Below are 18,239 nucleotides of genomic sequence, written 5' to 3'. Positions count from 1 at the left end.
GTTTTTCTCAGGAAAATTGTCCAAATTACAGAGTGGGGCAAGAGCATCATCTTGTTCATCCCTCTCCATGCAATGTTTAGCCCACGCAGTTAATTCAAGCTATTTCTCTGAAGACACAGTATTACGAGTTACAACCCTCGATCCCGCTCCCCGATCTACTACAAGCGGTGTAGAACCACTTGGAAGAGGGAGAGTAGGCAATTTTTGAACATCTGGAAACAAAAGTACTATCACTGGCTCGGCAGGCGAGCCCACCGGACCCGTAACAGCAGGCAAAGGTGGAGGAGCAGGTGGAGGAGCGACAACAAGAGGAGGAACAACGGGAGGAAGAAGAGAAACATTAAGAGGAGCAATAGGAGGAGCAGGAGGGCTATGGGAGGAGGAATAACATGGGAAGAGGAACATACGGAGGTGGCGCAGTGGCGCCAGGCCTTCATTCATTTAGAAGTTTGTCAATAAGTTCATCAGATACATGAAAGTCTTTGGAAGGATACATTTTCTGGATATCAAGTGAGAAAGCCCTATCCATATTCCTAACTGACTCAGACTGTTTATTCTGGTCATATAACAATGTTTTTTCGGCGTTTGTCATATGACGGCGCGCATGTTTTTCTCTAGTCTTAAACTGCTGCATAGCTTCTTTCTTCCAATTCTGTAATACATCGAATGCTGCAGGTCTAGCCTTTTTCTTCAAGAATATGGATTCTAAGTATTCGATACGGGGAATTTCAAAACTACCATTGATTGGCCACTGAAGTTCAGAAGCATGTCTCGTTTGTCTGTGCCAAATATCATTAAATACTATAATACCAATGCCATGCTTACAGTACATAGTACACGCCGGCGACCCCTCCATTGGCGCCGGTCGGCCAAATTCCAAAGATTGTCTGTCACTGCGGAATAACGCCCTGAAGCAGGCAGACAATTTCCCAGGCATATCAGAATACTGGTGCTACCTGGTCAATAATTGTACTTGCAAGAACAATACGCCAAAACAAATTATCAGGATACTTAAGAATCGGGTCACGACTCACCTGATCAAATCCTAAGGAGGTCCGATTGGATTGCAAAAGTTCTAACTAAGGTCCCACGTGGTTGGTGATTTCCGCAAATCTGCCCACCTCGATATATGGACCCTCGTCAAGATGCCGACTTGGACCGCAGGCTCACCGTCCAGGGATTGGGTCGTGCAGCACTGCTGAGGTGTCGCGTCTCATCCAAGAAAGGGGCCCCTTTTTACACCGTCCGATCCCGGTCCGATAGCCGTGTCAACCTTCAACGAACTGGCATCAATCTTGAGGGTCCCTATTCGAGCGCCATCTGTAAAAGCAAAAGAAAAAATCGGGGCTGAGTACCCCAAAAGGAAATACACCAAACACGGGCTTATAAAGATTCTCAGATGTTTATTCAAATAACTGTACAGTTTACAAAGAAACAAAGTATCAGATAGCTATCTGGCCCACAGTACATCACAGCGAATACCAGCCCTTTCGGTGTTAGAAGTGAGAGGTACTGGACGTCTAAACATTTGCATCTTTTATACAGTTTCCAATCGCTATGTCCAACCCCTCTGCAGGTTAATAATCCTCAGTCTAGGGTTTGTGCCGAGTTCACCTCTAGTTTATCTAACTATATGCATGTGGATTACTTCCAGTTTGTACAACAACAAGTTACAATGGCAACAGTGTATCTTTGAATTTAACATTAATCCTTAGTACACGTCCTATACAATGTAGCTCAATAAGTGTTCACATTTAGTATTTAAACAACATTGTATTTGATGTATGTCCGCGGATCGGACTTGTTGGCGCAGGTAATCCTCGAGCCATAGGTCAAACGTAGGACAAGGTCAGATTACATGGTCCTAACATTTGGCCTAAGGACAGTTTGGACATTAACTTTGCGCGAAGGTCCAGGCCGGCTAGATTACAAGCGGGAAAACACTGTCCACCATTTTAGAACACAGAGTGACTTTTAAACGGAAATCAAAATGGCGGATGGACCTAAAATGGCGGCTAGGTCGATCTAAGGTCGGGACCTTGCAACGTGGATTTTTTCCCAGAGCGACTGTACTTAGGCCAATATATACAATAAAGGAGGTACAATATGATATCCCGTTTGACAAAGAGGACCAGCATAGAGTGAGTGAAATTGTTCTAGTCGACTCGCAGCCTGCTCCACTCTCAGATTGAGATTTATGAGGAAATATATATTCCTCCCCCTTCACTTGAGGTACCAACAGCCTTTGTCCATATCTGGCACCCAAGCCACCACATGCATGCACTGTTTTGCTTTTGTTTTTCAACTTGTTTTGTGGGGCGGCTGGGCAGAGTCTTGCACAGATGTATCCGTGGCGTCCGGTGACGTCAATCTCCGGGTTTTTGCTTTTCAAATCTAGGCTGGTCTGTGCCTTCCCCTCTCTACTCAGGTGCCCCGTCGCCCTCGACAATGGCATCCGTGAAAATGATACAAGGATCTGAGAGGCTCCGCTGCCATTTACATGGAAGCCAATGTACTGGGAGTGGCAGGGGCGTTTGGTGACGTTCAAGGAAATCCAACTATCCATCAGCAAATTTAAGAATGCTTCAGTTTCTCTAACCCAAAAGCGTGTTTTTAGCTCACTGCAAACTGGGGAATTCTTTGACTTCCTGTTAGGGTTTGCCCTTTGTAAGAGGCAAAAAAACAGACTTGAAGCCCCACCCAGATTGTAGAAGCCCTGCCCCTGGTCGCGCCCATTGTATGGATTTGAAAAGTAGTACAATAGCAAGACAAGAGAAAAGAAATCGTGCTCGCACTTGTTTCTTTTAAATTACCTATGTTTGTTTTTTAAAAAGCAATCTGCATTATTAAAATAAATAATTATGTAAGGCTGAAATGACATTTCACTAAATGATTTACCACATGCTTTTTAACCTGGAAAAGATGAAAAGCTGGGCTGGTTCTCGCAAAATTGGATCCAGTGACTATCGAGCTGTGCAGATTTTAACAGGATGTGCGCTAACCCATTTGACCACCTTGCCAGATCAATAGAGGACACTGATCATTTCATTTCTGAAAATATGTTGAGCTTTAAAAGGCACTCTAAAAACATTCCTACAAGATTTACCTGAAGCTTTGAAGGCCAGCGAATCCTTGGAATAGCTCAGTGGGCTAAGTGCCTGCAGCAGAGCTCTAGCTGTAAGTTTCACATCAATCACTGCACCTGGCATATTAACTCACCCAAGCCAACATTTCCAGAAAATCTCACAGGAAGAAAAATCATGAGTGATTCTTTAACCATTTAATAAAGCGCACAGCAACAACAGGATGGTCTGTTGCATTTTTTAAGAACGTTGTCATTATTACCCAACCAAATAAATTTTATTTGAGCAGTATAGTTTAAAAGCTGATTTAGGCACATGTAGCATTAAACTGCCTCTGCCCGATCCCTACCAAGCTTTTAGCGGCATAGGCCAGTCCTAAAATCCTGCCGGATGTTTTGCACGAGAATCGTATTCATTTGGTCAGAGACGATACGAGGATGAGCCAGTGCACTGATTTGCCACTGACTGCGCCTAGTTCCTCCTAGCCTTTCACAGTTACTGGCCTTTTATGAAATCGCCCCATCCTATCTTTATTGATTCACTTGTTAAGCCTGTCATAAAGCAACAGTACATATGGCTTGCTTCTTTACCCAATAATCAGACCCCCCCACCCCAGCATACAGTGATCTCACAATTGCATAAAATACAGCGAATTCTGGTGGGTTTTTTTGAAAAATTCAAAATTGCCTCTTTGCGAAAATGCACACAAAAAGCCCTAAACACTGCATTTTTAAATAAAAAAAACTAGTCACCATATGAGAGGGGAAAGGAGAGAGAGAGGAGTAGTGGGCCAGAGAGGCGACAGTAAGCCAGACAGAGGGTGGGGCCAGAAAGCAGAAAGCGAGGGGTGGGCCAGCGGGCAAGCAATGGGCCAGGAAGAGGGGGGGCGCAAGCTGCAGGTTGGGAGAAGGCTGGGGGATGCGCCGAGTGTAGGGAGGGCTATAGCAGACGCCGCTGTAGCCGCTTGCCGCAGCCGGACACCCTTGGGGCCTATGTACCCCATCCCCCCTCCAACAACAGGATGGGTCGGGGGAGGAGGGACCTCCTCAGACTGGATGGCACCATTAGACAGGAAGAAGGGTGGGAGCAACGAGGTGCAAAAGGGGCGTGCGGGGTGACCTAGATTATCCCCTACATCGGGCTTATGAGCACGGTGAGGTGGGGGAAACAGCCTCATTCTCCTACGACCCAGAAGGAAGGGGATGAGCAGAATTGGCAATTACGCTCCAACCAAGGCACGAAGTAAGGAAATAATGTGCCGAGGGGCACACAATTCTATGTCAAGCGGACAAAGTGTGGTAGACAGGGCCCTCCCCGCACTGGTGGGGGCAGGGGCGGTTTGGCAAATGGTAATCCAGAGAGGCGAGGGGGGGCAGCTCAACAAGTAGGTGTGAATAGTAGCTAACTCACAGGATCTCGTAGATCCCCACTGTGGTGCTGCCCGATGACGGGCACGCACGCGGCGGCGTGACATTGCACGCCGCTGCTTGCAACATAAATAAACGGGGTGTTTCCCGGCCCCGCAGAGTGACCGGGAAGCCCGAACTGCGAGGACGCGTGTGGAAGTGTCGTCCTTACAGAGTGGGGCTACGGGACCGCATTGGGGCCATGGAGGAACCCTCAACAGTGGCGACGAGTGGGGGAAACAAAGCCCCGACCCGGCGGTGGCTTTTGAGAGAATTTATTCACTGAAACGAGGTGGATGCAACACTTCGTTTCTTGCCGCGGGTAGAGCTAAACTGCGTAACTTGGCATTACAAAATACAGTACGGATATCGCAATGCTATGATGCAATAATGAAATTTGGTGAATTGAGTAACGTGATTAAATGATTAAAATGGGTTGTGATATATACAAAAATATGTTGTGTGGGAACCAAGGGTAACGTGCCCCCGCAATACTGGGATACGGGCAAGTTAGCTTGGGCGGAAGGAGCCGTGTTACAGTGACCGAAGGGGGAAAATCACTGGCAGGATGGCCTGCCCGTGGGGACCTACATCTGCCCCCTCAAGATTTACTTGGTGCCAGGCGCCTATGTATGAAGAAAATAATGGGCAGCATGGCTTTGTCTAATTGCAAAGGCTGCGTTTCCCATGCCAACAGCACTGGCCAATCACATATTTTGTCACTTTGTTAGCTGTTGCGTTGTTTCCATGTCGGCCAACGGGTAGCATGGTACTTCCAGGTTGGCAGGATCAAGAAATGCCAATTTGGCGGTCATCGTGCCGCGGGACCAATGGTACATATGCCCATAACATAGTGAAGGCTATGGCTGACATGGGGCACACAAATGCGAATTATGGTGAGCCGTTGCGCATACTTTGGAAGATTGTTAAATTGGGCAAACTTATGCCGCTACCTGGGAGTAAACAGGGCCAGGTTCTAAACCGCCTCACAGGCTGCAATTTGTTGTGTTTATGGGAACAACGGTGGCATAAGCAAAAGTATGAACACATCACTGAATTGTGGCAGATTGTATAGGGTCAGGTAAAAGGTTCGAAATACTAAGGCCATGTGGGGAGGCGCTGTCTGGGTGGTTTCCGGGGTGAGATTTGACAACAGTAATCCAAACTGCACAAGTTAAAAAAGAAATAAAAAAAATATATATTGAACAACACTGATCTTTTCAACAACACTGGTCAAAACACTGGCCAAAAATGTTCAGCCGCATAGCAAAGTAACTCATCAAACTGGCCCACACTGGCCAGAAAACCAGTCGCACGGTGACTCTCAAAACAAATCACATAATCACACACCTGGACAATATACATTTGGATTAGTGGAACACTTATCCCATGCACCTAGCATAGGGTAGGGGGGACGTAACAAGGTGCAAAGGGAATTAAGGTTACTGATATATGAAGTGAAGTTGGTGGCTGCTCTAGAAATATTTATTATCTATGTGTTCTGCAAAACTGCTCAAATTAGACATCTCCAGGCCCTCCACATGCTAAACAAAGCCAAGTTAAGCAAATCCATAGGTTTGGGGGGGAAGAGGACGGCCATTATGATGGCGAAGTGAATTAATGTGTCATGACCTATACTAATACAATGTGTCTTTTGTTTTCAAGGTGGCCAAGTTTTTGGGGGCAACTAAAGGAAAAGGGGGGCCCACAGCATCCAAGACAGCTGTTCCTGGCATAGATGTGCAAATGTACTTACGGATAGGGAGTTAATAGTATGTTTAAGCCAATAGTTAGTACACATATAGGATGGGAAACGAAAGGGAAACAACAGACCGGAAAACAGGTAAAGTAAAGCAGGACAAATGCCTGCTGTCTCCCAAACGGAGCTGTTATGTATTACAGTGTCGCAGTGTACTCGAACAGCTAGGGCAATGCCCAAAGCAGACAAGGCCTGGGCAAACAAAGGAGGTAGGGTATGCAAGCTGGATCCCCCTCTACGTAAGGCAAGAAATTTCAGGGAAGAGGGGTGCTCTGGCCTGCGCAACTGAGGGGGGGCTCAGGGGGTTTGCGTATATGGCAAGAAGGGAGAAAGGGAGGGGACAAATAGCACCAAAGAGGGTTCTCTCTCCCTCACTCCTAGGGCACGTGTAGAGGATATGGTATGTATAGCGCGCTATAAACAAGTGTTTCAAGGCGTGACGAGGCATAGGAAGTAGACAAGGGGGAAATAAGACAATGATCTTACTAGGACCAGTGACAATGAGATCGCGCAAGTGCAGGGAGGGGAAAGAAGGCAAGGCTGACAAGGCAGTGAGCAGGTTGCCACCTCAGCCAACAACCTAACATATGGACTAACATGTGAATGTATTTCAGATTATTGTTGCTCGAAAGGTTGGCATGTGAAATATTTGCCCAAGAAATATTGGTACTGGGTTAGGTCCACACCCCTAGTTCATAGACCAAGTGTAGGTAGGAGCAAGAGAGGTGAAACGCATAACAAAATGGTAAGGAATGTTCACCAGAAAAATGCAACTAGAGTAAATAGTAATGTGTAAGCGATTAGTAAGCAAAAGCAAGAGAAGTTAAGTGTAAGCACTGAAAGGAGAAGAGGGTTATGTTACACCATCCACTGGTCACCTTACGCACACGAACACCCGTGCAGTCACCAAGCCCTCCATCTCAGGTTCTGATCTGCCTTCCTCTTCTGACCTCATGTCCTCACTCCCTCAAGCAGCACGGCAGCGGCACACCTGAGGACATCTAACACACTATGGTCATATCCACCCGTTGCAACGTTGGCAGTTGCCCTGGCGTCTTGGAGAAAGTCGACGGAGACGCCGGCTTTTTCCTTTGCTTCGTCCCGCCCTCAGGAAGACCCGGCAGCGTTTTGAAAACTTGGGTCATGTGACAAGGAAACCTGCTACATCTTCAGTCACGTGATGGGTCATGTGACATTCATAGGCCCCTTTAAAACTGGAGAGGGAACGCTCATTCAGTGCTTCACAGCTGACCCAATCAGGCACTGTTCGGCGTCTTCCTGTCTCCACATCTTGAACCTGGACTATGGACTGTTCTTCTTGGATTCCTCTGTCAAGCCCTTGGATATTGTTTTGCTCTGCTGTTTCAGGACCTTTGAACTGTATTTTTGGACTCCTTTGGATTATCCCCTGGTTACGACGAACCTGGCTGGCTTTCGACCTTGGAACTCTTAACTGACCGTTTTCGGATTTCCTCTTCTGTTACCTGCTGGAGTACCCTTTCCATACAGGTCTTGCAGTGCCTATTTCTACAACAATCTACACCTATCCACTGTTGCTTGCTACACTCTGCAGCCCCACAGAACACATCCATTCTCATCTTTGTTCTTCATTCACCATACCCTTGGTAAGCCCCTTGATATTTGTTACCTCGTTATTCAGTCTATTGTTTGCCATTGTACTGACCCATTGCTTGCTTTACAGCGGTCGAGGAGTCACCGGTGTTCCTGGTTCTTTGGCACTCAAACAACCTGTGGCCTCAAGGATTGCTTAGGAAGATATTTGTATCTTTCTGAGCGGAACTTGTGGACAGAGGCCCCATAATCTTCACGACCATCAAGTCATAAGAGGTTATGACAGTAAGGGAAAAAAAATGATTAATAAGTGAAATGTTAAAAATAATGCAACCGGAAAGCTAAAGTAGAGCGTGCAAGCTTGATTCCCTTCTCCCCAAAATAAAGATTTGCAGGGAGTGGGGTGCTCTGGCTATCGTTACTAGAGGGGCAGAAGGGGAATGCAGGAAGGCAGAGGGGGAATATAAGGTGTCAATGTATAACAAGGGAAAGATTAGAGCATGAACACCTGGCCAACGGGGAGCAAGGGGGGGGGCAGGCGACAGGTGATGAAATGGTTTAACGATCTTGCACCTGGGAAAGTAGTAGAAGTGGAACCGGCTGCAAAATAAAGCCGGTACCGAAAGGGGGAGTGTTTAAAGTACAAGTTAATAAAGTGGAAAAGTGAAAGATGTCGGCGTCAGCACCGCACAAACGGAGGCTGCCCGCCATCAAGTTCAAGTTCATACTAAGTTAAAGTGGAAAAGTAACGGCGTCAGTTCCTCTTACCGGGTGCTGCTCGCCAACAAGTTTGAATTCATGCTAAGTTAAAGTGGTAAAGTAACAGCGTCAGTCCCGCTCAACGGATGCTGCTCGCCACCGAGTGGGGAATTGAAGGGTGTGCAGCTCAGATCAGAATAACGTGATGCTGTATTACCAAGTAACAAGTAACGGAGCACCTGTAAGCTACCTCCTGCTTAATAAAGCAACTGCCGCCTGTACATCCACAACCCGAGTCAGTGTATTATTGCCGGGGCGGTGTTGGTGCAGGGTAGGGGAAAAGGGAAATGTGTGGAGGGCCACAGGTTAAATAAACCAAGTGAATTGGAAACCAGGTAAACCAAATGCAGGGCCGGGGGAAGGTCAGTGTGGGGTGTTGCGACTAAGGATTGGGGAAGTGCAGGATAGATTGGGTGAAACATTGGGGGATGGAGGAGTGAGAAAGAGTGAAGTGCGGTAGACTGCTCCAAGGAACACTACTGCATTAAAATGCAATGCCCGACACACACCTTAAAACCCGAGAGGCTGCTACTGCTGCGGCGCCCCCAGTCTTTTTAAAGTCAGACTGCCAACCTACAGAAGAGATTATTGTCTGCTAACTGGGCACAGCTCCTAAAATGCTGTCAGTCTGCGCTAAATCTGGGTGGCAGCTCTACTGGGGCCAGTGGTCGAAGTGAGTGGGAGCGGTCGGGAGCGGTGTGCCTCTACTTTTTTAAATAACCTTTTACAGCTCCTATACTTTTATATTAAAAAGAAACTGATCCGGAATGGTTTCGTTTTAAAATAAAAGTGTAGGAAGAAGTTGGAATTTGCCCTTTCAGTGCACTGCACTAAACGTTTCCTTAAACAGCAGGTGCAAGTGCCTGGGTGTGTGTATTATGTGTGGGAGGGGACGTGATGATGGGGTTTGTTTGTAGGGCGTGGGGCAGGCCAGCAGGGAACATAGTTCCACTACCTCTTTTCGTACACTTCGACCACTGACTGGGGCTGTTACGATCCTTAAACAGGGGCAAAAGTGGATTCAGGGAGCTTTGGTCTGCTCTCCGCACTTATGATGGCGGAAAGTTCGTGCATTGCAGTGCTGGAGGGATGGGGAGGAAGCCGATGAAAGGTCAGGGAGGTTACATCGATATATGTTTAAATAGCACGCACAAGTTGGACATTTCGATGTACCTATGTATCCATTGTGTTTGAATATGTGCCTGGCAAAAGCACAGTTACAAAGGTATCCGAATTACGTTTTAATTAAACTCAAAAGGACTGATGTAATCACACAGAAAAGAGCAACTAACTCCACGCGCAGTAAACTCGCCTTTCGTGACTAGACGCAACCCCGACTTTTGAAAATCATGTTAAGAAGCAGGCGCGGCCTTTTCCGAGCTATTTTTAGGAGACTGCCCTATTTTCAGATGTCTTTTTACATTTTTTTTAAAAGAATGTTTTTTTCTTTTTGAACAAATGTTCCCAAACTCTAACCTCGCTAAAGTAACGTTTTTGGCGAACAGTTTAGACAGTGTGGGCCTGATTTACAAGGCGTTTGTCAATTGGCTTTTCTCATTGAAAAACTCCTTTGCAAATCAGGCCCAATGTGTTTTAAAGTTGCTACATTTGAGCTAAAGCTCCCTGGCCGAAAGCAATTCGCAAGCTAACATGTGCTTCCATACTCTTAACACGTTCCGGCCGATAAAGGCGCCTGTCAGAAAGAGAAAGCGCCGCTGGGATCCAGCGCCACGATGCGATCTCGGGCCGCCGAGGCGCGATGACAAGAGGCGCTCGGAAGGGTTGCAGGCCACTGATACGGAGCCGAAAGAGCCCCCTATCAGAGCACAGGCGGGCCTGGGGGGCATGGAATGCCGGCCATATCAGAAGTATGGGTGGGGGCAGGGAGAGCTCTGCTGGCAAGGCCCCCACTCCGTATAAGGAGCGGCTGTTGCCACACAGAGCCCTCCTGGCTCCTGGTGCAGGGCCGGTGCCCTTCACTCGTTCCTGGAGCTGCCCCGGGACAGCACCCATCCACCAGCCACAGGTACCGTGAGTGTGTATTGTATGTCCCAAGCGGTATGCGCGACTAGCTCCGAAGCAAAGCCAGTAATAATGCAGGGCGTTTGCACAGCACACCCCAGAAATTGGGGTGTGCCTATTGCCCAACCAAAGGGTGCTCGTTTTGTACACGTCAGAAGGATGAAATGCCAAGCCGTCTTCGCTAGGATTCGAAACTTCCATCTTTAGGTTGAACACATTTCTCTGTAGCAAGTGATTAACTTTCTGCCTCTTTTCTTAGGAGCCCTGTTGCCCTCTACCGGCTCCGGCGGCAGAGCAGGCAAGAATTAATAGGAAATGGGGCGCGGCGGCAAGGTCGTCTTCGGCACTCCTTTCGAAGCCCACAATCTGCAGGAACGTTTTGTATTTGTTCAGTGTGATGCTCCGTTTGCATTTTTTAAAGCCAGGCCCCCCATAATTTGCAGCAGCAGATTGTTTTTTGCCTTTGCATTTGTAGCAGCGCACTGAACCCTCGGGTGTCTAGGCGCTAGTTACATTAGGGAAAGGGGCAGGTGGGTGTGCAGGGAAGCAGGAGGCGTGCGTTCAGATTGTGCACTTTTAAAGGATTTAGTTAGAACTTTTCTTTCACAAATTAACCAAAGCTGCGTGCTTCTTTGACAAGCAAATATATAATGTTCAACCACAAACTGCATGCATGCTTAAAGCAGTGGAAAAAGCAGACACCCTTATTGATAACACAACAGGCCCACAGGCAAGTACACAGACACATCGAGTTGTTCTTCTGACACAGCGGCCCCCTTTTCTTGCATTCCTCCACTTCCAGCATTTGTGTTTATAATGGAGAACCAAAACTACGAGTACCAGAATGCAACGGAGTGTACACCGCACGATGCACCGCTCACGCCTGACATGGGTACAGTCGCATCACTGGCCTCTCTCGAACAATTGTTACATATACTGTAGCGTCTTATACATTAAAACAAAATCAAACTGCTGCACACGCCATCGTTTTATGTGTGTTCTGTGCCTTTACATGCAAGCCCCACGAACACCGGAAGTTGTCCAGCGTCACGTGTGGGCAGGCCTTCCAGTGTAGATGTTCTTTGCACCCTGAGTGGAACCTATGATCCGGCCCTTCAGGTGGTATAAGCATGTACGACAGGCAGCATAATGCAAAGAAACGAATGAGGCAGCAACATGCATAGCCCTGCTTCAGAACAGGCACATGGAGGAAGCAGGTAGCGGCGGGAACGTGGCTGTCAAATTGCCAGCGTTTGTTTTCAATCCAATAACACTTTGCATCGGATGATTTGTAGGCCTGAACCTTTGACGAAATCAAAACTACATGTCCCAGAATTCCTACCGCTGTTGACTGAAAAGTGCCTGCTGTTTGAAGGTATCAGACGTGTCCTGAGACATCTTAGCAATACTGCAATGTGTGACCTCTGCGTGGATCCATCAGGCTGTGCAGCGCGGTGTGCCAGATGGTGCTCCACCAGACCTGGCCACCAGGCCCAAATCAGCAGGCAAGTCTGCTCCTTCTATAGTCCTGCGTTTATAATGGAGAAATGCAACGTCTCTATTGTGCAACAACTCAGAATGGCACAAGGTTAAGGAAAACCCGGCGGCTGGAGCATCTGAAATCTGACATGGAACAATGCCGCAGCTCTATTTCTGCACAGTCATGTCAGATGGCAAACATGGGCAGCCGTTTGCAAACATTACAATGTTCTTACTCAAAAGTGGCTTTGTGTGCAGACTCCTAATACGCAGACACATTGTGCCATTCCTGCACCTTGGCCCACTGGCAGTGCTTACTAAGTCAGCAGGCAGGTTTCCTTCCCCCTGAGCACGTGGGCGTGGGTCTGTTGGATGGCCGCGAGCAATAACCAAAGCCGCTTTCAGTTACACTGTACCATGATGTGTTCCCATTACAAACAGGCCCCACAGTCTAAATGTCTCTGCAGGTCATTCAAAGTTATTATTACTTGACATAACGGTCATTGTTTATTGACTTCCAAAGGATAAACCAGATTCTGCTCTACCACGAATCAAACCCGTGACCTGAAGATCACACACCACTGCAGCAGGCTCTTTTGCTCTTAAGGCATGTTGCCATGTCTTTGCATGCATCTAAACACACCACACTAAACCATTTCCAAATGTAGTGTTGGGGAATGCTTTTTGCCTGTAACTTTGTCGCTGTCTAAAAGGTTTCCTCGTGGTAAATCATGGGGTTTCCTGACGTTACCACCTGTGCAGTTGAGTCCTTTCCTTGCAGCTGGTATTGTACTGTGGAGAATGGCATGGATGCATTTTTCATGTAAGCACTTTGCCGGATCGCCTTGTACTCCTTTTGCAGCTATGCATACTCTTGTGTGCTACCTTGCCCTTTCAGAGTGAATCATACTTGTTTCTAAAAATATCAGTTAAATATTGCCATGTTGGTTTACAATGTGATTTGCTGCTTTGCCAGTCCTCTCAATTCATAACATGGTACTAGTTAAGCTTTGGATACCAACTCACAAGTTGTGAGGGCACTACTTTTTAAGAAATTATCATGAAAAGGTAGCTGTACTTTGTAAACCCTTAAACATTATAAGCGGTGCACATGTGAATACGCAACAACTGGTACACATATAACAAATGTTGCCTTGGGAAAACAACCCCTAAGGTCCTGTCCCAGGCCCTCACAAAAGAAAAGTGTCAAAATAGTGGAGTACTCGAAAATTAGGATCGACCTTTTCATAAAATGTGCAACTTTTTCAAAAGAATATATATGTAATATAAAAGCTATTATTGAATTATTTGAGTTCATAAGCTTATGCAATTACTTGAGACAGACAAACCTGAAGAGACCAATCGGTCATTGCTAATTAATTAAATTAATTAATTAAACATAAATGTGACCATTTTCACCCAATGATACATTCTGTAGCAAATCAACTCATTTTCTTTCCTGGAAAAGATAGGTATCTATTGGACCTGAACGTGTTTCGGGTCAGCGACTCATCTTCAGGAGGACACCTCAATTTCCTGTATATAGATAACAGCCCAATAAGAGCATCACGTTTCTCTTCCACCACATGTTAATTCTTCCGGAGACCCAATAGGAGCGTCCATATTGGGCATTAGATCACCCTAGCGTGTTGGTCATTAGAACACAATACCACCATACCTTGTTAACACCATAACACCATACCACCATACCTTTTTTACACCATAACATCATACCACCATACCTCGTTAACTCGGTCTTCAAGAAGGCCCATAACGCCCGGTACGGCCCTCGCTGCAGGTCTATGAAGCTATATTATTTCACTTGTGGGGGGCGTGATGTTACCAAACTCGAATAATGTTGGGCATTAATAAAGTTGGACCATAAACTCGCAATTCGTGCTAGTGTAGCCTTTGAAAGACAAGAATGGCCAAAACATTGTGTGCTGGTGTGAAACTGAAGATAAGATCGCAGAAGATGCAAACTGCAGGGCACCTAGGCCCAATGCCAGCTTCCCCTCTTGAACAAACTATACATCCATCCACCAGCCAGAGTGTTCGTATGTATTTATATGTTCCAGGCGTTATTCAAAGAAATATTAAAGATATGTTTATGATGTAAATGGAGATGCATTCTGCAAGTGGGTATCTGTAGCTTTTTGACTGTGTAATTAAATATACCAGGAAGGCCGCTGTTTGTATCATATTGTTAGATATTGGGTTTAACTGGTTTTTTTTTGGGGGGTGGGGGTTTCGCCCGGTGTTCCTTGATTCACTAGTAAGAGTCAACATCCCAGCCCCTTAAATTACCAAATGAGCACCTCCCTCGGCTGCTTGTGGGCTGATGGCAGAATGGCCGGTAAGGGGATGGTGGGGTTTCGAGGGGGGGGGGATGAGTGGGGCTAGCTAACGTCGAGGCGGACTCCTTATAGTACCACCACTCAAAAAAAGAACAAGATTCGGAAGGATTATTTTATTGAAACTGCCAACCAGCCTATGGGCCTTAATCTTAATACTGATTTCCCACTTCCTCTCCTTCGGGCCCCACCCCTTCCAGTGAACCAGGAACTCAAGCCGCCCCCCCTGTGTCAGGAATAAAGTGTGTGCTGGAGTGCACTCTCTAGAGAAGGTTTCAGGAGCACAGACACAGGTGAACAGGCACGAGGACTGAGGCAAGTTGATTAGCAAAATGACACATGAGACACAGGGTGTGGAGGAGGGAATTGCCTCCTGCACTGAATGTAGTCCCCTTCATGTAACATGGGGCTGGGAGGCTGGAGAAAGCTTTTATAATGCAGGGCCGCCATTCACACATTCATAGCTCGAGAGGGCTGAAATATGCTTCTGTTTGGTGATTTTTTTATAGCAGGACCAATGGATGCCCCTAAACCCTGCACTAACCCCCCTCCCGCACACTACCACCACTGCCAATAAACAGCCAAGGACCTCAATGACCGCAGTGCAGGACATTTTGCCCCCCACCCAACAAATTCGCTGTCTTTCGACCCGCCAAACTGGCTTCCTTTCAACCAAATCCCTAAACCCATCCTGGGTCTACAGACATGTATTAGTCAAAATAATTCCCTCGAAAATAGATACTGTGATGAGGGAGATCCCTCCAGAGGACTACTTTGCTCTTGATTCTTTGGTTATCACTACTGTGATGAGGAAGATCACTCCAGAGGAATCCTTGACTCTTGGTTCTTTAGGTATCACTACTGTGACGAGGGAGATCACTCCTGAGAAATCCTTGACTCCTGAACTTCCCTGGACCCCGCCGTCTTTCCCGTGGCTCCCATTACCTTCACTTTGTCTGGGGAGAGTTACCAGCTCTTCCCAGGATCTCTGGTGGGTGTCGTTTCAGCACGGCTTTCCTGCGTGCTCTACTCCTAGTTTTCTTCTGCCGGTGTGGCTCTGCAGAGCCCTTGTTGTAGCAGTCTCAACGCTGTCATTTGACCACATGGTCCACCTCTGAGAGGTCGCGCCACCAGCAGATTCTCCACTCATCAGCAGCGAGCCGGCTTCCCACTGGCTCGCGTTATTCTACTTTGCTTTTGACACAGGTTTGCACTTCCCAGGCTTTTCAGGATGGACGCCAGCTTTCCTTGGGGCTCTTCCTGCTTCCCAACATCCTTAGTCTTTACTTTATATATGAACATATTGCAAAAGCCTCAGGCATTCCAGTACATTGGAACCTTGGCTGCAATGAGCGTCATAAAAGGCACAAGGGTTACTAATAACATTTCACATACCTATGCCATTTCCATAGGTAAAGAATGCCAACTGATGGCGAAGCAAGCAGCTCTGACCTCTAAATGAGGTCATTAGCGAGATAGACACATGGGGAAGAACAGGAAACTGGTCACTAGACCTAGACAGGACAGGCCCGCTTTCCCTTTCTCATGCAGCTATTTTGAAAGAGCACAATAGGAGGGTGATAGAATGTCTATCTTGGAAAGCAGAATGTTAACCTTCTATCGGAAAATACATGATATGTTTATTATTGGTCTTAATAATGTGCTTTGCCCAGTACTATTACTGAAACACTCTTATTATGACTACAATATCTGCTGGCAGTGACCATTATAAATGAACATTGAAAAATTGTAAAAAATATTTTAAAAATAGCTAGTTTACAATGTTATTACAGTTAATTTCGTTTTTTTTTTTAACTGCTTTTGCAAACACACACCCCTCAGATTTTTACCTCTGATTGTTCATTAGTCAGCAACAGCAGGGTTAGTTTACAAAATAAGTTATCTTATATGGTTATATGGGGTTTAATATGTCAAATAGGGCATACTGCATATGTGAGACACAGGGAGGACCTTAGCGGAACAGCTGGAATCCAAAGGGAGATACCATCCCCTCGGCAGGCCCTGGAAGGTCATCAGGGAACAGGGTCCCCTGGAAAGCACACAGGCACTCAAACACACCAATATGCTAACCCTTCCCTCTGCACCAACAAACAGAATGCAGCTATACCCCCTCGATCAATTCGGCCTAGCTGCACACATATTTATACACCCCCATGATCACCCCAACAGTCTGTAGAATGCAGCTATACACCACGACAGTTGGCCTTGCTGCACACATAATCCCGTTCACATTCTCCAGAGCCACCAGAATGCAGCTACCCGAGCCCATTGGCCTTGCTGCACACATTCTACTGATCTCACACAATCACTGCACCACGCCTAGCACTAGAATGCAGCTACACACCACTTAATCTGCCCTGGCTGCATACATACAGAGTGCATCCAGGCACGTTTTACTTCATTACTCCCTCTACTGACCTGGACTACGGTACCCGAGGGCGTTCAACCCACACCGCTGTGGAATCCTACCAATGGTGAGAGGCGCTACATGGTTTATGGTCATTTCATCTAAATCCATTGCATCTAATGCCATTCCATCGAAATGTCTCCATCTAAAAAAAATTAATCTAATGCATTTTTTTATTTACATTTGTTTTGGGGAGGGGTCCCCCTCAACCCCCTGTTTTTTACCCTTTAAAATACACCTGAACAAAAATTAACCCTTTACCCCCCAAAAACATGCATTAGATGGAAATGTTTTAGATGCAAACATTCCGATGGAATGGTATTAGCTGGAATGGGTTTAGATGTATTGACTAGATACCCGCTACACAGCATAATATATCATACCAGGTATGATATTAAAGTATCTGAAGATAATGTAAGTAGTGCCCCTATCTCTCAGCATGTGGCCAAACTGGCCTCAATGAAGGCAAATGTCAAAAATCACCGGGGCCTATCCACATGCCAAGTGATTTATTGAAGGCTGTACTGGATTTGCGAGTGCTAGTTAGTGCTCAACTAATTGCTTACCGTGGTTCTTAAATCTGGGACCATTGCAACCTTTTTTTAAAGGAAGGAGATGCGATCAAAGTATGTTACGGTTGACTGTAGGACACGAACATTGTACTATCTAATTTCCCCTGGATAGAAAATGAATGTCAAAGTTGACTGTAGCACCCGACTGGTCAGTCTCCAAGGCAAGGTGTTGCATCCAGTCATTTGTCCTCATTATGAGGTAGGAGTACCGGCGGCCCACCGGCAACCTCGGCTTACCGTTTCCACCCCCCGATATCCCAGTAATTCTGGGATATTTTGGGCGGCGGCGGCAATCCCATTCCTGTGGAGTCCCATAAGGCTCCATGGGAATGAAAATACTGTAGCACAGGCACCATTGTTAATGGTTCTGGTGCTTCAGTGAATTATTTGCCGGTAGAGACCTGAACTACCAGCAGGTCAGGCCTGCCGGTAGTTCTCAGCCCTTACGGGCAGACTCAGAGTGAGCCGGTCCAGAAAAGGTGCCTGTAACGTTGTTACCGGCACCTTATTTCTGGCCCGGCTCACTCATGAAGAGGGCCATTGTCTTTGATGAACCGGGGCGCTTTCAAGTGGGGCGCTTTAAACCCACATTTATATTCTGATGAATAACTAAACCGGTCACTCACAATCTATGGTAATCGTTGGGGACATTTATTAAACTCTCTGTGGCTTTTGATCCAACAGAAACATTTAATTGGACACATTAATAACATCTTGGTAAAATCACTCAGTGGTCTAATGCATGCATTGCAGAGCTCTCTGTGTAACCTGAAGGTCACGGGTTCGAATCCTGGCGGGGGCCACT

Source organism: Ambystoma mexicanum, chromosome 1q, assembly GCF_040938575.1.
Source record: "Ambystoma mexicanum isolate Mex_15411 chromosome 1q, UKY_AmexF1_1, whole genome shotgun sequence".
NCBI lineage: Eukaryota > Metazoa > Chordata > Amphibia > Caudata > Ambystomatidae > Ambystoma > Ambystoma mexicanum.
Note: the sequence above shows the minus strand (reverse complement) of the source record.